The 20,781-nt window shown below is 44.6% G+C and overlaps 1 protein-coding gene across 6 annotated transcripts in view; it reads left to right on the top strand.

Annotated features, from left to right (window-relative positions):
- Positions 1 to 20,781, top strand: part of WWOX (WW domain containing oxidoreductase) — a 973,868-nt gene that overhangs the window by 230,875 nt on the left and 722,212 nt on the right. The gene's annotated exons all lie outside the window — the stretch shown is intronic.

Raw genomic sequence — 20,781 nt, 5'->3', positions numbered from 1 at the left:
TACCTGGGCCAAGGGAGGCTTTTAATGTAAATTGATCGTTCTTCTTCAGAAAGGTTGTTCCCACTTACACTCTTCCTTCAGCCTTGTCAGAGGGGCTCTTTTCCCACACTTTCACCATCACTGTGTATTTATCATTTTCTAATGATTTGTATTACTTGCCGAATGAGCACGCATTTGATTGATAACCGAGTACACTTGTCCCGGTATTCTTCTCAACTTTAAAAGTATGTTAAACAAAAACTTTTAACGTTTCACGTAAAAACCTTTAAAGCTCTCAGGCTAATCTGCAATGTAGCGTGTGCAAGTTGAGGTTTCTAATGTGCTTAATCCTTATTAAAGCACTAATCACCAGGGTGCCAAAACTGCTATAAGGAGAGCACTTAGAAAATATAAGGGATCAATAGTTGGTACTTAGGAAATAAATGAAACGACTTGTTGTTAGTTTGTTTTAAACCCACCTTGGGGCTGAAAGATAGAAAGACTTAAAATGAGTTAGGTTGTGAGTTTCTCAGCATTTCATAGCTTATATATTGAAACAGTTAATTGCATTCAAAAGCTACAGACATGCATGTAAATTATTTTTTTAATAACCTGAATTTTCACTGGGGGGGAGAAACCTCTTAGAAGATACAGGGATGTGAGTGAGAGGCCCTGCTTTTAAGAAACTCAAAATTTGATGTGAGAAGCACATGAAGAAGCAAAGACTCTGTGCTAGATCCCTGCTTCCCACAGTGGGAGACAAGCGTGATAGACCCGGAGTGATCAGGGGGCACTTCCTGGAAGAGGTGACCATGACCTTCATTTTGGTTTGACACTGCAGTAGCATAGGGACCTAATTTTTGTGATTAGAATATTGATAGTATTCTGTGAAGGGGACAGTGCTCATGTTGTAAACTTTCCTTGCTTCAGTATCCAGTCATCATTAAATACTTTATTTTTTAAAACTAGTGTTTATTTATTTATTTGTTTTTTAAAGATAGATTATTTATTTATTTATGGCTGCATTGGGTCTTAGCTGTAGCACGTGGGATCTTTGTTGAGGCATGCGGGCTCTTCGTTGCGGTGCGTGGGTTTCTCTCTAGTTGTGGCGTGCAAGTTTTCTCTCTCTAGTTGTGGTGTGCAAGCTCAGTAGTTGTGCGCGGGCTTAGTTGCCCTGTGGCACATGGGGTCTTAGTTCCCCGACCAGGGATCAAACCCGCATCCCCTGCATTAGAAGGCAGATTCTTTACCACTGGACCACCAGGGAAGTCCCAGTAAATACTTTTAAATGAGCTTAGTTAGTGGTTCTTAGATTTTTGGATTTCAGGATCCCCTAAACTTTTTCAAAAGAAAACAAAAATGAGGAGGACACCAACTTAAGTTTGCCAAAGTGTTGGGTTTTTTCTTTTCCTAAAAAGGACACTAATAAAAAAAAAAAAAAAAAAATCAACAAATGTTACAACATGCCTCTATCAATAATCAACACTACTTTATAAAAGAAAGGGTATTTTAACACGGAACACCAACTCCAAAAGACAGTCATTTCATTGTATTTTATGAACTTTTTTTCAGAATAACTTTAGGCTTACATAGAAGTTACAAAAAAGCACAGCGGGTTTACCTACCTTCCCCTAATTTTAACAGCTTACCTAACCATAATATAATTATCAAAACCAGGAAATTGGCATTAGTTTTTAATACTTACTACACCAGCTTAATCACAGTTTACGAGTTTTCCATCACTGTCTTCTTTTTAGAGCAGGATTTGGTCCACGATCCCATCTTATCTTTAATTGTGTCTTCTTGGTCGCCTCTAGTCTCTGACAGTTCTTCATTCCTTCCCTGTCCTTCCTGATCTTGAGACTTTGGTGCCTCTGATTTTTTTTTTCTTTTATGATTAGATTAAGTTAAAGCAGATTTTTGGCAAGAGCATCCTAGAAATGATGTTGTGTCCTTCTTAGTGAAGCAGGTCAGGTGGTGCATGATGTTGGTACATCTTTGACTGGTGATGTTAATGGTGAAGTCACTTTGATCATTTGGTGAAGGTGATGTCTGCTGAGTTTCTCCAACATCAATTTGTTACTAATTTTTTCTTCGTACTGCATAAATATTTGGGGGGAGATGCTTTGAGATTATGCTGTCATTCTCTTTCTCCTTAAACATTCACACGTTGACTTTCAACATCCGTGAGTAGATCTTGCGTATAGCAGTTATTACAGTGGTGGTGTTTGCCTAATGGTGATTTTGTATTTCTGGCATTGGTTTCTACATTGATTCATTGGAGTTCTTCTGAAAGAAGAGCGATCCTGTCTTCCCCATCTGTTGATTGATTCAATTATTTTATTTATATTAGTATAGATTCACAGGTATGTATTTTATTCTATAGTTTATAGTCCACTAATATCATCATTTATTTTGTTACTCAAATTGTTGCAGCTTTGGATGGACCGTCTCCTTCAGGACCTTCTTCTGGTTGGCTTCTGTGATGGACTCTGCCATTTTGATGGAGTGAATTTCCCCTTTTCACTGTCCTCGTCCATGCTCCCCACCTTGGATTTCATGTCACCGTAGGCTACTGAGAACAGAGGCCTGCTCTTTGGGACATACTGGCCTAGTGAACAGAAGGGAACTCAGGGGAGCATGCTCAGTGCTGAATCTGTGTCTTATGCCCCTGCCACCCCCTGCCCTTTAGAAACAATAAGAGAAGACATGAGGAAGTGGTGATGGGATGTGAATTAGGATAAAGGAAAAATAAACTGTCATGGTGTTGTGGGAAAGGCAGGTATTTCTTTTAGGATTGGAAAGGGCTTTGTCGGGGGGTGGGTTTCCAGGGAGCAGCCCGAGCTTAAAAATAATAGGCAAGGTTCATCAATAACTTCCTACGTGCAGGTGGGTGCTGGGCCCTCTAGGCTACAAGCCTAATCTTGTCTAACCCTCCCACAGTGAAGGAGATATTAACATTATGGTTCCAGGGTTCCAAGAGGTCAAAACACATTAAAGAGGTAGTTGAGTCAGGACTGAATCTTGTTCCTTGGACCCCAGGGACTGTCACTGTGTACTTCTCACCACTGCCTCCATGTCACTCCTCCCGCAGTGAGTTCCAGGGGTAGGAGAGAAGAGCTCCTGCCTGCCCTCTGATGACAGGGTCATCCCCACCCACTCCCCACTGCAGCAGTCTATTCTATCCATTATCAGGAAAAAAGAATCACCTTTCTGTGTAGTCATAACTGGGATTGTGTGTGTGTGTGTGTGTGTGTGTGTGTGTATGTGCACGCGCGCGTGCGTGATCCTTCACCCTTCTATGTAATCTGTGCATTTGACTCTATTTATGTGTTCCTGTCATATCTTTCCAAAATTTTGCTTTTAGAGTGTGTTAGTGTGGGGAGTTGTGACTTGCAGTGATGTCATGAGAAACCTGCATCCCAGAAGAGAAAATGTTCCTCTTTCTAGTGAATCTGCTTGGCCACCAGCGTGTTTTCTTCTGCCCACCTTCCTATATTTCCCATCCCTCAACCTGTCAGACAGAGGGTTGGTCTCTGGGAGAGGTCTTGGCAATACCAGGAGCTCTAAACCCTCTAGCTCACAGCTGGGAGGATGGAGGCTCCTTGGGGAGCAGGAACCTGCCCAGGGTCACAGAGGGAGCCAAGGGTGGGGCCCGACTGAGAAGCAGGGCAGTGGACTCCAGGCAGCCATTCTGCCATCTTGCCTTGGAGCTCCCTCAAGAATGCCTGCCAACATTCGACTGGCCAAGTGTATGAAAGGAATTCTTCAGGATGGTCTCTTAATAATAAATGCTTACATTTTCTCTGGGCCCCAGGCCAAATCCCACCCCCGCCCCCTATCTTGTTTTCAAGGTTGAACATTCTTTCGAGTTAGTGACCTTGCCTTTCTTGGCCTGTGGATGTCGCTCTCCATCCATAAGCCTCCTTTCCAGGGACCGTGTTTGCAGGAAAGACTATAATTTTATTTTGGGTTTGGAGATACTGATTACATTTTAGCTTCTGGTATATTTTCTTACCTGTCACAGCCATTAAATTTATTTTAATAGTCACTCTATCCTCCTGATAGCCAGTAAAGGGGGAATTGGATATTGTCTATCAATTGGCTAGTCTGTGAACTAAGGCTGTATCTAATTACAAGGAATTGTATTGGTGCTGATTTATTAACCGTTTACTGTGCTTGGGAGAAGGTAGCGTTGTTAGTAGCACCGTTCAGCCTGGATGTAGCTTTCCAGGAGGGCAGGGTGCCCGGAATATCACTGATCTTACAGTTATTACTTTGTGTCATATATAATCTTGTTTTTTCCCTGCAACAAATAAATCTTTGGGACTCCCTGGAAAAAAAAAAAAAAAGAAAGAAAAAAACATTTGTGGTTACAGTATAATAAAAATAAACCGTTTGTCGTGACTGCAGCTGACATTTATCAGCCTGTTTGTGGGTGCGTGCGCTCTCTCTCTCTAATACAGAACATAATTTGTCACTTTGTAAATACATTCCAGTCTAAATCCCTGCCAGCATCTGTTAGTGTTTGAAGGATTAATGTGCTACCCTGTGTATGTCTGCGCTTGCAGGGAACAGTGTAGCATATGATTATGGACCTTGGGAGAACAGGAGAATGGGGCATTTTCTCTGCTTTTTCCTACGCGTGTGGTCTTTCTGGCCTTTTCCTGATCTCTCATCCTTTTCCTTTTCTGCTTAGGTACTTGGAATTTCATCATTTGGAAGGATTCTGTGAGTCCCCAATATTCCTTCTCCCTTTCATAGAAAGGGTCATAGTGATCGTAGTTTACAGGCACTATGGGTGAACAGGGTCAGATAATCGGGGTTGGTTAGACTGGGATCCCTTCATCCCACTTACTCGACCTCAAGTTGTTTAATTTCCATTTACTCACTTGCAAAATGAAGATGCGAATACCTCCCTCTTAAAGGCACGGAGGGTGAAGAAGGGAATCTTAGGTGGATGCAAAGCACTCAGCGGAGTGCCCGGCCCGGAGTACCTGGTGGGGCTGCCCCACCTTCCATCACGGTCGGCCTGATGGCTCTTCCTTGACGTGGTCCGTGACCCTCAAAGTGTCCACTGGAGGATCCCAGGGCCATGAGCCAGCTGGTGGTTACGATTCTGTTTTGGTTTTCATCTTTTCTTGTTAGTGGGGTTCGTATTTGTTTGGAAATATTTGTATCCCTGTAAATCAGGTGCTTGGTGGGTTCTTGGCCGAGAAACCATCCTGCCAGTAAGAAACTGTGGTTCTCAGTAAGGCTTGGTACTGACTCCTAGCAAGATTGAGGGCTTTAAATCCCTCACCATTGGCAAAATGATTCACATACCTGCTGGAAGGGCCATCCTTGCCTTCCCCAGCAGAAGGCATGAACTTATCCCGAATCATGATAATGTGACCTGTAATTCTTACTACTTTAGGGAATGGCTATAGTCTCTCATTCACCCTTAATCTACTGCTGTCCTCTGGATTGGAAAAATCCCAGGACATGGAAGAAATGTAACATTAGTAACTCTCCTATGAGCAATCTCTTTATTTCATGTTTTCATTGCTTTGGTATTTTGTGTGTACTACTGCCTATCGCACCCAAATGGTTCCACCGACCCAAACTCTGCGTCTACATCTGCACCTCTCCTCTGTAATAAAAAACAAAGTGTGTAGTTCTCTTTTCATTAAGAGAAGTGGTGTTTTGTTGTTGCTTTGTTTTTGTTCTTCTGCACTATAAATGCATATGAACAAGACAGAGATATCATGTTCACATACCCAGTGGACAAGATGGGTCTTCTCATTTGATGCTTGTTGTCAGGATTCTGGAGAGAATCTTTAGCAGATCTGGGAACATGCCTTTGAGCTCAACGAGAAAAACGTCTGTCCTTCGCACCCTAAATGCCCAAGGATTGGTATACTTGGAAAATGTCTAGAAACCTATATTTCAAATTTCGACAGGTTTTTATGAACTTCTAGAGTGGCCAAAGTATTTTTCAAAAAGGTCCAGGGCTTACCTGGTGACACAGTGGTTAAGAATCTACCTGCCAATGCAGGGGACACGGGTTCGAGCCCTCGTCCAGGAAGATCCCACATGCTGCAGAGCAACTAAGCCCACGTGCCACAACTACTGAGCCTGCGCACTAGAGCCTGTGAGCCACAACTGCTGAGTCTACGTGTCACAACTACTGAAGCCTGCACGCCTGGAGCCCATGCTCCGCAACAAGGGAAGCCACCACAATGAAAACCCCGGGCACTGCAGCAAAGAGTAGCCCCTGCTTTCTGTAACTAGAGAAAGCCCATGTGCAGCAACGATGACCAAACGCAGCAAAAAATAAAATTAAATTAAAAACAAAATAAAAAACCTGTGTTCAAGCAGACATGTGGAATTTCAGGAACCATTTAGTGCTGATACTTACAAAGTGTAATACTCCCAAAATTCAGATTTTTTTTTTTTTTTTTTTTTTTGCGGTACACGGGCCTCTCACTGTTGTGGCCTCTCCCGTTGCGGAGCACAGGCTCCGGACGCGCAGGCTCAGCGGCCATGGCTCACGGGCCCAGCTGCTTCGCGGCATGTGGGATCTTCCCAGACTGGGGCACGAACCCGTGTCCCCTGCATCGGCAGACGGACTCTCAACCACTGCGCCACCAGGGAAGCCCTCAGATTATTTAATAGGAGATTATTTTCAATGAACAGTGTTAACAGATACCGCTGAGTCCATTGTACACACTGCTTGGGACTCTTTATGCCGTGTGTTAGCTGTATCTTTATCTGATGGCCTGTGTGATCAGACAACACACACTTTAAGGCATGGTATGATGTTCTTCTTTCTCCTACATTCAGTGGAATCTGCAGCTTATATTAAGTACAGGACTGTCGGACTTAAGGAAGCACAGCCATCTTTCTTGACTCTTGTCCTAATACAGGTTTCATCAAACTATGTCCTGCTAGGAGGAAATCCAGCCCAACACCTGTTTTTGTAAATAAAATGTTATTGCAAATGGCCATGCCCAATCCTTTCCATTATCTATGGCGGCATTTGCTTCCATGCCGCAGAAGTTGAGTAGTTTGCATGGCTCGCAAAACCTAAAATACTTACTATCTGGTCCATTGGAGAAAAAGTTTGCTGACTTTTTAAAGGACTCATGGCCATTTGGAAAGAAAAGTCTGTTTCACTAAATTAGAATGAGCAGGTGGTTAGATTAGTATCTTATTTCCACGCATATGGAAACATTTCAAATTACACATGACTTAGTTATCAAACTTGGCTCTTTCAGAGCCTGGGGGATGGGGTGAGGGGAGAGGTGGAAGTCAGCTGTTTGTTTTTTTTTAAAATCATAAAGTTACCATTTTAATGGTCAACATAAAAGAAAGAAGTGTAAAGGCTTTGGGTTCATGGAAAGAACAACATTCTTGGGAGTGAAGTACTTTTGGACCCCACCATAATCTCCTGGATTTAGGGGTAATTTCAGGGTTAAAGAAAGTTCTGGCCCCAAAGCAATAATACTATCTTGTAAGGAGAAATGGCTTATCAGTGTGGAGGCGAAACTGAAATCCCCGTTCTGCCAGGTACTAATTAGATGATTTTTGAGCAGGTTTTTTGGATGCTTTCTCAGCCTTTGTTTTGTTTCTAAAGTACAGGTAATTAGGTCTACTTTGTAAGGGCTCAGCAGGGTAGAAGGTGGCAAAGTCCATAATCTTCCCTTCCCTGAACAGTACCAGCCGGAGGGTAAGACCTCAGAAGTATGTAATTAACCGTGAGCGTTTGCCTCGCGGACTGGAGTTTGGAAATGCGTACACGGACCCGAAGGCTGAAGGTCCTAGATGTGCGATGAGAGGCGACGTTTAGATTAACTAGAAGACGCGACCCTCGGCCATAACACCCCCAAATCCTTCTGGTGCTTGCCCTGCAGACCTGGTACCCCCAGAAGGGAGTGCCGCCTCCTAAAGTCTGCTTTCCTTGAGGAAAAAAAGGACCAAGTGGGCCTGGTCCTCTCTTTACAGAGGTGAAAGCTCTGGCCACCCCGTCCCACTGTAATCAGCAGAAGCTCTGCCTGTAGAGGACATCTGCATCATCGAGCCAGAGGGAGAAGGGAAGATGCCGTTTATAAATATTGAAGCGGCAGGAAGAAGGGGCACCGAGGCCGAGCTGCTTTCACACGCGTGCCGTTCCAAAACGGCTTCTAATGGATACGTATAAGGTGGTGTCCCCCGCGCAGCCCCTCGCCCCCCGACTCTAACGCTGTCTGCGCTGCTTTTCTGAAAACACGCAGTCTGTAACTTAGCTGGCTTTTAACAGAATTACCTGATGTGATTCGTTCGTCCCTTTTGGCTACAAGAGAGTAGACCACAGAGCAAGTTGGATATGAATGTGGCCACCTGCATGCTTTGGGCACTGAACGGACAGGGACGTCCATTCCCCGCTTTGGACCTGCGTGTCCGAGTTGGCCTCACTCTGCCCCTCGTTACGGACCACTCTTTCCTCCTGTTAGGACTTCGCTTCCAGAAGCAGTCCTGGTGAAGCTGTCAGAAAAGCCCTGGAAACCTCACAGGACAGGCACGCCTGACTCTTTCTTTTTCTGAATCTCTCGCAATCTCAGTCTGTCTGTCTGTCTACCTCTGTCTCTCTTTCTTTGTACTCCATAGTGACTACCAGGCCACTGTCTGGAATAAAGGGCTTGGGTGGTAAGTTGTAGCACTAATCTGATACATGCTACTGGCCTGAATTCTTTGCATTAATTCAGAAGTTGTAATTCAGAAGTTGGGCTGTTGTCTCTCAAAGACATCTTCAGGCTTATTTTATGCTGTTTGGGCTCCAGAATCAATTGGAGTTTGCACCTCTATAATGACCCAGATCTCATTTCTGCTTGCCAACAGTATGATTCTCCTTCCCTGGTAAAAGGTAGCATGGAGCAGTCAGCCGCACTGACACTTAAAGTTGTGAGAGAACAGTCTTACCAAGTGATTTCCAGTGTATGACACAGATCCACATCGGGTGCCCCCGACTGACAGGGGGCTGTGGCCCATTTAGTAAATAAAGTAAATCGAAGCTCCTTTCATCCAGTGGCCTTACTGTCTCCGAGGAAATCATTATAATCTACATCCATCATGTGGAAGGAGAAAGAATGTAGGGAACCCATCTCACGTGAGGAGAAGCCCAGGAGCGCCACACTCTTCTACTCACAGGCCATTGGTGGAAACCTAGAGGCCCCGCCCCACTGCACTGCAGCCTGGAAAACGTAGTTCCTGCCTGGTCGGTCTCTTCTCAGCACAGCCCCATACTGTGGACCAGGGAGAACTGGTTTGGGAGGTGCTGGTTCTCTCTATCCACACTATTTTATACACCATAGAGGTGATTCTTAAATTCTAGTTGGTTTCTGCCTTTAACGTGTGAATTTAAGTCCATTTTTATTTCTTGTGATTATGTATATACCTGTACTGGTTTCTGAATTTCATTTTGTGTTTCCTCTCTACCAAGTGTCCAAGTGTTTTCCTTTATTACTAAATTTTAATTCTTTCTTGGATATTATTTTTGCATTTATCCAGTTTCTTTATATCCACTGTACCCCATGCATCATTTTTGTTTTTTGATCCTGCTGCTGCTGGTTTGGAAGCTAAACTAACTTTCTTCTTCTTCTTCCCCCTCCCCTCCCCTCCCCTCCCCTCCCCTCCCCTCCCCTCCTGGCCTAGTCCTCTCCCTCCCCTTCCTCCCCTTTTCTTTTCCCTCCCTCTCTTCTGATATTTTTCTTTCTTCTGGAAATTTTCACGTACATATCTAAATTTTCTCTTACTTAGTATAAAACTGTTTACTGTCTCTATCATTTTAACCAGCAAAACCAGGCCATACATGATTCAATGGCTCCATGAAATCCCTGCCCCCCCCCCCAAAAAAAAAAACAACCTTTGTTATTGTTTCAATTCTGTCTTCAGTTACTTTTTACGAGTAATTTACTTGGTCTTGTAGCTAACGTAAAAGATGCACAACGTTTGGGGATAACTTGACTGTGCCTCGTGTGTGTGTGTGTGTGTGTGTGTGTATTATGTTGAGTTCTCATCTTCCCTTCCTTTCTGGGTGTTTTCATTGGAACTTATTAGAGCCTTCTTAGGCGGATGCCACTTAAGCAGGAAACCTCATTTCTCTTGGAAGCACATATACTCTTAATCTTTTCTAGTTTATCTGTTGAATATCCTGCTTGGCTTCTGCAGAACCTCTGAAAGATTTCTCTCTTTCAATTCACCCATAAATTAAAAATAACCGTCATGGTCAGTCCCCAAGCGTGATGATACTATTACATGTTTACTGCATGTTCTGCATACCAGGCTCACATCTGTCATCATGCAGTGCGGCCAATTTCTGAGAGGCAGGCCCTCGGCCAGCCATTCTGATGCACCAGGAGGAAAGCCTGACTCTCTAAATGCTTTATGGGAAATCGTTGCTGCCAACATCACTAACATGATTTTATTTCTACTTACAAATTTGTCCCAAGTTTGGTGGTGTGTTATTTATTCATTCATCCATTTTCTAAATTAAAGCCTGTCTTGAAAACCTACTCTGTGCCACTCACTTCGTACCAGGAATCAGACACAGAGATATGAGACTGTGCCTTTTAATTTACTTTAACTGTCAATGTGAATTATTGGTGGTTTTGGTTTTCTTTCATAGTCTCCTGCAGTGTTCTTGGGAATAGACATTGATACAACCTTTTAGGAGGACACCCAGTAAAAATCTATCAAAGTTTAAAATGTAGATATCTCTTTACTTAGCAGTTCTACTTCCAGGAACTTATCCTCTAGAAAAAAACAATCATTTATTGCGAAACATAGGTATTGCAGCATTGCTTTTAGTAACAAAAACCTTGAAACTACGTAAAATAATATTAATTACAACAACAGCAGTAGTTAACAGTTAGAGCATATCTGTTTAAGGTGCTTTCCATGGTTATTATCTCACTGAATTCTCACAGTAATCCCCAGGAGGAGGTTCTTCTATTATTTCTATGTTTACAGATAAGGAAGGTCAGGCATCGGGAATTTAAGTAAAAAGTTCACAAGGCTAGTGAAGGGTGTGGAGGGCTGAGGAATCTAAAGGGGATAATAAATTCTTGAACAGCCCTACAATGGGCTAAACCTACTGGTTGGAAAGAATGTGGGTGGAGTCTGTTTAGATGTATTCAATTATGTGTTCACTGGGAAAACCCAGATGATATAATAACCCGTGAAGTACGATACTATGTTTGTAGAAATGTATTATGGCCCAGTGTTTTTATATGTGTAGAAAATGTACTCTGGAAGGATTTGCATCACTGTCACTCTGTTTATCTTGGGGCAGAGGGATTCCGGAGATATTTTCACTTGATACATTATCCACTTCTGTATTATTTATACTTTCACTAGTGAGCCAGTTTTATTTTTATAAATAAGGATGAATTTAAGTCGCTGAAGCCCACTTAGGGTGAATCGCGGTTCCTCTCACTAAACTCACACAGGCAGCCTCGGCACCGTTGCCATCTGGGAGCAGTTGTAGGATGTTCGGCATCCCTGGCCTCTACCCACTAGATACCAGTAGCCCCCCACCCCCCAACAAATTGTGACCACCAGAAATGTCTCCGACCTTGCCGGATGTCCCCTGGGGGTGGCGTGTCCCTGGATGAGAAGCCCTGAGGCAGACACTGGCCTGTTAGTGTGTGTTCCTCTGCATCCTGGTTAGTGTGTGTTCCTCCGCATCCTGAGGGTGGTAATGAAGAGAGTCTCTCTCCATCTGAGCATCTTTCAGACTTCACAGGTCCTTCATGTGGAATTCAGAAGCTTTTCAACCACAGCAGACAAATCTTGTTTGTCTCTCGCTAGTCAATTTAACTAACCACCGTTGACCTGTCAGCAGATAATCAACAGGTCCCACATCTCTATGTTTTAAACTATGCACCGTTCTGAATCTTGTGGGGTGGGGGACACTGATTTTTCTTTTATCAGCAACTTCCCCAAAGAAGGGGCTTCCAGTGCCCTTTCCTTAACAAGTTTCATTAAGGACCCCACCTATTAAATATTCAAAATATATAGACTGTTCCTGTTGAGGATCTAATTATACAGTAAATTAGCTGATGTCCAGTCTGTTGCCTTTAAAGCACAGCGTTGATGTTTCCAGTACTTACATAAGATATAGGGCCTGTTTATTAAGAGTCTTCAACTGTATATAAAACTAGAACAGTCAAAAGTAATGGTGTCTACTGAAGGATTCTTTATCATATGAATTTACCTTTAGTCATCTATTATTTATTTCAGCTATTTTATATGCCATTATAATAAATATTATGACAGAGAAAGCTTTTACGCTTCGACTTACTGTGCTGGTCTTTACTTGCCTACAATCCTTCAGGAAAATGTAGCCGTGCCTTACCTATAGTTAATGTAAATCATCACTTACATTAGAATGAAAAATTCACTATGAAAAAAAGGCTCTTTCTTCAATAGCAAGGCATAAATGCCCGATCATGTTGACTGCCAAACTCCCGTGCCATTTGCTGTCCTTCCTGAAACGGTTTTTAAGCTGCAAAGTGAATACATCTCATAGAGGGAAGTTGGAAGGTTTTCGGATATTTTCACTCTCTTGTTTGTTTCTGGCGAGATAAGCATTGTTTTATCCAGAGTGCAAAATAGTGCCTATTACCGTCTAAACATTTTTAATAGTTTTGCTTCACGTGGAGCGTTAACTCATACACCAAATTAAATGAGTCGTTATCCGGTGCAGTTCCTCCTTGAATCAGCCTCACAATTACCTGTAGATACTGATACAGTTATTCTGCAAGTTGAGTTCCAGCCACCCAAGGCAGAAATTCTGACCTGTATATAACGAAGAAAGCGTGGTCATGATTTTCTCGTTAGGGATGTTTACGAATTTAGTGGGGAAGGCAGAGTTCAAGGGCACTCGTGAGGGCTCAGGAGTGAAGGCTGCTGCCTGATGGTTGATCTGACAAAATCAACCCCTCTCCTTCAAGGCTGTAAGAAAAACTCCAGGGGTTTGCCAAGGATCATCTTTGGTTTGGTTCCCTATTTCGAAATTGGACTCTTCCCTAAGAGCATGTTCCTTGTTGAAGGCACAGTGGTGTACAGATTGGTACAGGTGTGCAGAGCCGTAAAAGAGACTCTTAAACTCTGCTTTCTCCTTGGGGAGAAATGCTTTTTCAGAAAGAGCATGTATCAGTACGTCCTTTTAATCTTTAGGCTTGTCCCAAGGTTGGGCAAACTCCCCATCAGGCTCGCTCACGATGCTGGTTTGGGTTATTCTCCTGAGAGGTACAAGAGCTGAAAGGAGATGCAAGTCTCTATCTATTCCTGCATTTCCCAGCGAAAATGCCGCCACCCGTGGCCACCATTAACATCACTTAAAAGATACTGGAGAAATTGGCGTTGTGAAGTCCCGCATAGGATGTTGGTGAATTATGAAACCAGTGTAGTTAGGTCTGTATTGTAGTTCAGTGAATACTGTCATGTCAATAACATGCTCAGCACCAGTGTCTCCTGCTGTTGTAAATGTGACAACTCGTATTTAAGGTTTCAGAACATAAAGTCAGGACCAAGTGAATGTAAAGTGGAAGGGTGAGAGGCATCGGCGTGACGCAGTTAGGGCCCATTGGATTAGAATTTGCAGGAGGCCGTTAGCAATAAGCTCTGAATGTAGATTATTGCCTTGGTTACATTTTCTCTTTCAGCACTAGGCTTCTCTTGTAAATTTGAAGTGTATGAAATAAATATGATGCAAAAGAGACACAAACAGGAATACATAGAGGGTGTTACTTTCTTCATAGCTTCTCAGCGTCATCTGTGGAAGAATATGCGGACAGGGCTACAGCGCGGTGTGGTACTCCAGTGAGGACACGAGCCCTGGAACCATCCCAACCAGTTGGGAACCTGGATCTGTGTCTGACTAGGCTGTGCCACTGAAACCATACCAGCCTCTGTTTTCTAGTCTGTGGAATGGGGGAAATGCTAGATACTTCAAAAGATTTTTTCCTATGACTCTTTAATGAAAAATAAATGCCAAGCTTGTCATAGATGCTCATTATTTTTTTGGCTCTGGTAATCAATAAATATATGTACATGAGAGCTTTTTTTTGGGAAACCCTGAAACGAACTCTTCTCTAAGTGTAAGAGAGGGTAGGCACACACCCATCAAATTCACATAGATTGGCACCTTCACGGTACATGGTCAGTCTCATCCCTGTGGCTCCATAGGGTGAGTCCCCATCTGCTGAAAGAGAGTTTCCTCTGGGTGTGTTGGAGGCTGGGCTCCCTGCTCCCATTCATTCATCTGGGTTTCTCTATCCTTCCATCTCCAACAGTTGTTACCGTGTGCTCTTCTTTTTGACCAGCTCACAGGTGGCCCTTGTATCATAACAGGAGGAAGAGCTGATCTTACCTGCTACTAGGCTAGGATTGAGTAGAAAGAGCGCAGTGGGGATGCTTTGGTCCAGTTGAGTGGAGGAGACAAGACTCCTGGACTAGATGAGAGTATTTTGAAGTGTGCCCACCTGAGTTCACCTTGAGGTCCCATCACACACAACAGCTTGGTTCCCAGACCAGCTACTTTTGGTTCATTACAGGATAGTGGAGAAAAGTCATTGATATACTCTAGCTAATTCATAGTTTACAATTCATAATGGTTTTTAAGGAATAATCTGTTTTTTAAATATGTTTGGTCGCTTGAAATTATTTATATACAGCTTTCCAAAGGCCTATTACCATTAGATGTTATCTTTTTTGTTCTTCCATTGATGGTAAGCGGATTATGGGTGTGAGATATTTCCTCTTACGTGGTGTTGCAATGATGGGGAATAAAAGAAAAGAAGTAAAGGAGGTGGGATCTTTGGAATATATGTGTACCTTTAGAGGCAGAGTTAGTGAATGAATGAGTGAATGAGTTCACTCTTGTAAATATTGTCTCTCTTATTGTGGACCAGGAACGGGACAGCATGCTGCCTCTGTACGAGGCTATTACAGATCTGGTGGTTTCCCCTGGGATTGGCCTTGGTGTGAAGGCCTCTGAGGGGCATGAGGACAGGTGGGCCATGTGGGCATTGTGGAGTATGCAGTAGGGATTAAAATCATGGCTTGGTGTGAATTGTGGTTCTGCCAGTTACTACCTGCATGAAGATATGCAGTCACTTTATGAACTTAATTTTCTCCATCTGTGAAATGGGCGGGTGATAATAGCTGCCCACAGAGGGTTACTGTAAGGAAAGAGGGTACTGTGGGGCGAGGGCTCACATGGCCAGGTTCTCAGATTGCTGCCATCGGCCAGTTGGGCCCCGTTCACCTGTCTCAGTGAAGAGTGAAGCAGTTCAGTGCAGATGGTGATGATGATGGTCATGATGGTGATGTTGTTGACAACAGTGCTAAAGACAACAACAAAAGCAGTCAGAGTAATACTGTTCCTTGGTAACAGTTACAGAATACTTCTCAGGTGTCAGGCGCTATTCTAAGGATTTTACATATATCACCTCATTTCCTGATAAAGCAGGTGCTCTTGTTTCCATCTTACAGAAGAGAAAACTGATTGCACAAGAAGTAACTTTCCCACTTGGTAAGTGTTAGAAGTGGGATTTAGACCCAGGAGGTCCAGCTTGAGTCTATGGCCTTCACCATGGCCTTAACACCTTTCAGGTTCAGAACACTTACTGAGTTTGGAAACTGGGGTACCTTGGCCTCTGGGGGATTCGGTGAGCCTCCTTCCTCCTGCTCTGGGGTCATGTATCATCCATCCTCCGTCACAGAGCTGCTGTTCATACTTTGAGCTACTTCAGGTAAATCTGTGAAATAAAGAAGGGAGACTGCAATTGCTAATATGCTTTATGATTGAAAAACAAACAGTGGACATCACATTTTAGCAGTGGCCTTACAAATGATTATTATTATTTATGTGCCCCATATCTTATATACATCATACCTCATCTTTACCCTAATCGTGCAAGGCAAACGCACATTTTGGCATTGGTGCTAAGGCCCAGAGCAGTCACACAGCTCCCCTGAAGTCGCACTGTCAGCACTGTGGTCATGCTGGTCTGTGGTTCCGGGTCAGCCCAACTCTGCCGTCTCCCGTGGATGATAACATCTTCCCACTTCTCCCTTTAAATACCGCACAGTCCCTATATGGTTCCTTTGGTTTCAGGCGGTATCACATCTGAGTCATACTTGGCTAATTTATAGGCGTAAAACGGTATGAGAGATCACTGTTACATAACAACAGCAGGAACCCCTTTGATTCTGCATTTGCAGACTCCTGAATCACTAAGCCAGGTTTTCTGAACTTTATAAAGAACAAACCAAGAAGACTTGGCCTGTTGAGAGTGTGGGTGGACTGTGGTGCCGCCGAGCGTCCCCTGACTTCCAGGGAAATGGAAGGAGAGTGTGTGGGTTGCTTCATTCCTGTGTCTTTCTGGCTGAGCCTGGGTGTTGGGAGCAGGTGGGCTTCTCAACGACTTAGGCGTTGCCTGGTGCTTCGTGTGTGGAATGCCACCTGTGCAGCTCTCTTTGAAAGCGATGGGCGCCAGCATCTGTATACATAATTTAAAATAAATTTACATTCCTATTTTGCCTGAGATGATAAATTTGTGTACTGGTGTGATTAAAGAAAAGGGTGAGGATTTGGGGAAGGGTTGAGAGAGGCATTTTATAGCATTTTAAGATTCAAAGTTCTAGTAAGAAGTTGTTTCTGTTAACCAAAGCTAAGTGGATGGATGGTTGGCCGGCTGGCTGGATAGATGGATAGGTAGAGAGGAAGGGAAGAGGGGAGGGACCTTTGGAAAGCTAACAGTTAATATTGGGGTGGTGGGATTATAGATGCTTTCTTTTGGCCACGTTCATCTGTCATTTCTAAATTTTTCTATCACTAATGGAAAGTATGAAGCAAGAAGTGGCCTGAAATGAGCCTAGAGAGGTAGACGGGGCAAAATCATGGACTGAGTGTTAGTCGTTACTGTTATTCATTGTGCATATGTTTGCATTTCTATTCTTGCTGGGCATGCGGAGGGTTGCACCTTTTCGAAACTAAGCACAGCCACAACACTTACTCTGCCAACAAAACGTGAGCACAAGTGACACGTGTCACCACTGGGTGGAAGCCTGTGACATTCCACGCACACCTTGTCACATTCTCTTCCCTGCACTGTAGAGACTGGTGATGCTACAGAGGGAGGAGGCTCCACCTGATGGGGCCCCTGGCCAGCGACAATAAACAGGACCCCACTGACCTGAGATGGGCATGAAGCGTGAGCAAGTAATAATCGTCTGTTGTCTTAAGACATTGAGGTTTGGGGGCTGTTCCTTACTGAAGCTCATCCTGATCAATACGGAGGCACTTGCGTGAGCCACACTAAGGAATTAGGAGCGTATCTTGTTGGCTATTCCAAGCTGCAAAAGCGTTTTTAAGCTAGGACTTTGTGTATGGGCATCTGTTGCCAATCCAGAGAGCACACTCTGGCCAAACAGCCTGAACTTTTCACATCCTGAGCGGCATATGCAGATTAAACATCTTAAAAAAAACTCCACGGTTCTTTAGTGGTGACGGAATAGTTCTGTATCTTGAATCTGTGCACGTGATAAAATGTCGTAGAATTATACACGCAGTTATTCCAAGTAAAAGGAACTGAGTGCGTCCCAGAACTGGTGGAATCCAAGTAATGTCTGCGGTCTAATAAATTACACTGTGACAGTGTTGATTTTCTAATTTTGATAATGTGCTATACTTGGGTAAGATGCCCCCTTCGGCGGATGCTAGGAGATGGGTACGTGGGCACTCTCACTACTATTTTTGCCACTTCCTGTGAGTCTATAATTCGTTCCAAATTAAAGTTAACGACAACAACAGCAGCAAAAGTGAGTTATACCAAGATAGTGAACTGTGGCCAGTCCCAGGTTCATAGTCAGACTCAGCGGGAAAGCTCACCTTGGCAGATGGGGCCTCGTGCTTTCACCTAGCAATCAGCAGCTTATCCCTCAGAAATGCTTTCTGTCTGCAGTCCGTCAGCCCCTGCCTTCTCATTTAGAGCATGCCCCACGATAAACATTTCTATCACATTAAGTTTGTCTGCCAATCGGAGGAGCAAACCCCCCAACCCACACACATCAACGCATACACACACCTTAATTCTAAAAGCTGTGTTTTTCCTTCACTGGACTTAACTGAATTGCGCACACAGTTTCTCTGCATTTCTCAGGGTCAGTAGCAGAAACAGGAAACCTGATACCGAGGGCAGGAGAATTACCTGAGTAATTGCGTGTGGACGTGAATCACTGTCCCCAGGAGCCTAGTAACACACAGCCTGTGGATTAGTCTGTTGAACTACTTGATGGCTTGTGACCCCTTGTTCCCCCTGGATGTGTATGGTCTGATTTTGTTCTTATTGGTAGTGGCAGCCCTGTGCTTTATCTTCAAGTGAAGGGGGAGGACCAGAAGACAGTTTACCACGTGTAAGTTGCACGTTTAGAAGAATGTGCTGGCCCATTGGGCTGCGCCATCATTTTCATTGGAAATATTGCTTTGGGGTCACCAGCTGGGAATGTTCTCCCTGTTTTATGGGGGAAGAATGAACATCCATTTTTCTAATATGTAGCCAGCGTCTCCCTTGGGGTTTCCATCGGGGGCTCGGCTGAGAGGAGCAATGTCTTTACCACCCCTTCCTTAATAGATGAAATAGTTGACTTTCCTCTTGTGATCCATTCAAAGTTCTGTAAGATTCTGTGTTGGCGGTGCGTGCCGTGCTCTGTGCCGGGAGACGCTGGGGCCGGAGCGGGCAGGATGAGGGTGAAAGGCCACTTTACTCGCTCACTCGGAACATCAGATTGGGTAGTTGAGCATTTAGGAGGCATAAGAATCTGTGGGGAAGACAAGTTAGCCATTAGCAGACTTCCCACTCAGAAGAGGTTTTAGCCACAGATAAATATCCGTCATGCAGACAGAAAGCAGGGGGGGGGGGTGGTTTGCTCCCCATCTGGAGACCCAAGCGCTCTGCATGGGGTACAGTATCACTCAAGTGCATCCTCTTCTCCTGGGGGAGTTTCCCTCCCTGTAGGATGAGGGGCGTGGCCTTGCCTTACCTGGACCCTCCAGGTGCAATACTTCCCTAACAAAACCCATGTGTTGGGGCTTCCCTGGTGGCGCAGTGGTTGAGAGTGCGCCTGCCGATGCAGGGGACACGGGTTCGTGCCCCGGTCCAGGAAGATCACACATGCCGCGGAGCGGCTGGGCCCATGAGCCATGGCCGCTGAGTCTGCACGTCCGGAGCCTGTGCTCTGCAGCGGGAGAGGCCACAACAGTGAGAGGCCCGCGTACCGCAAAAAAAAAAACCCCATGTGTTGGCACTTGCCCTTTTCCTGCATCAGGTTAAACACTTCTCCGTCTTCCAAAATCTGCAGGTTTGAGCATCTGCTGCTGTTACCTGAGGAGTTTAGATCTTCTTTGGCCAGCTTGCCTTTGCCACTGATAAGCTCTTGGGGTTTGGGGAGGTCATTGAATCCCTCCCTACGCCCTTTCCCTAAAACTGGGCTCTGTTAGTGGGCAGGACCTGGATCCTCCAGGAGCCAACAGTGATCTGGTCCGATGTGGTCTTCGGGGGGCACCGGTGCTTGTCGTCAACATCGTTTCATCCACCTTGCTGCACTGTTGCCCACCCAAACCACGGTTTACTACACAGTGGCCTCAGGGGAAGAATTTGTCACCACGGGCATCTTATCTCCTCTTGGTTAAACTGATGAAATACTTTGTCTCTTCAAGGCGGGATGTTAGATGCTTTATACTTAATCTCACAACGCTGAGAGTAGATAATATTCACATTTACAGATGAGGGAACTGAGGCTCAGAAAGGTTACAGGGCCCAAAGTCAGTGTGCTTTCCTGCTGCCTCGGCCTGACATGTATTGTTCAAGGCCCGGGACTTGGGTCGGAGCCCAGGACCTAGGCGGCAGAGGTGAACTGCTGTAGACACACGAAGCTTCTCAGCACAGTCTGCATCCATTCGGGTGGAGGATGTCCCCAGCAGTGCCGTTTGCATCCCCCTTCATAATATTCTAGTACTGTGTTAGTCTCCATAGTCTTACTTTAACATCGCAGTCTAGACAAGAATTCCCAAGCTCACCGTTCGTTTTATGGGGATCTGCTTACCTGAACAGCCAGGTGGCCTGGCAGTCTGTCCTTCAGCGGAGGGACGTCTAAGAAGTGATAGCATTTCAGCTCACACTCCAAAGTCCAGCGAGACTCAAAAATTGGGAGGGCTCTGTAAATACAAGGCAACTCTGATCTTTCCAGAAGTGTGCGAGGAGGCCCTGCAGTGGAACAGGGTGGCTTCAAATCCTGACCACTGCAGTCCTTTTGGTGTCTCTCCAGGAGGGAGCTTGGGCTCCAGCCAGTGTCAGACTGACTTGAAGTCTTGCCGTCCACACTTCTTAGCTCTGCAATCTCTTATAAGATGCCACACTGTAAAACAGGCAAACTACAAACGTATCCTTCAGTTGTCCTGAGGATGAAATGAGATGACGCCTGTAAGTGCCCACCCACCATCGGCTCAGCATAGACATTAGTGGCCTCATTAATAGCATCATTATTCCATCCATATGTGCCCTGCCCATCTATAGGGTTCACAGGGTTACTAAACCAGGGAGGTGTTGAGCAGTCAGGCTCCGTTGATATAAACGAGTTTTGCCTGCGTTTGTACTTTCTGTACATGAATTGTCTCTCATTTTTCATGCAGGCTTGGTGGAATCATTTCAGAACCGGAGGGCAGCTTTTGAGATTAACACGTGGTCTCCGGAGTTCTTGCAGGAGCCAGGCTTT

The sequence above is a fragment of the Tursiops truncatus genome, chromosome 19 (genome assembly GCF_011762595.2).
Source record: "Tursiops truncatus isolate mTurTru1 chromosome 19, mTurTru1.mat.Y, whole genome shotgun sequence".
In the NCBI taxonomy this organism is placed as follows: Eukaryota; Metazoa; Chordata; class Mammalia; order Artiodactyla; family Delphinidae; genus Tursiops; species Tursiops truncatus.
The sequence above is the reverse complement of the archived record's forward strand: the minus strand, read 5'-3'. Positions and strand labels throughout refer to the sequence as shown.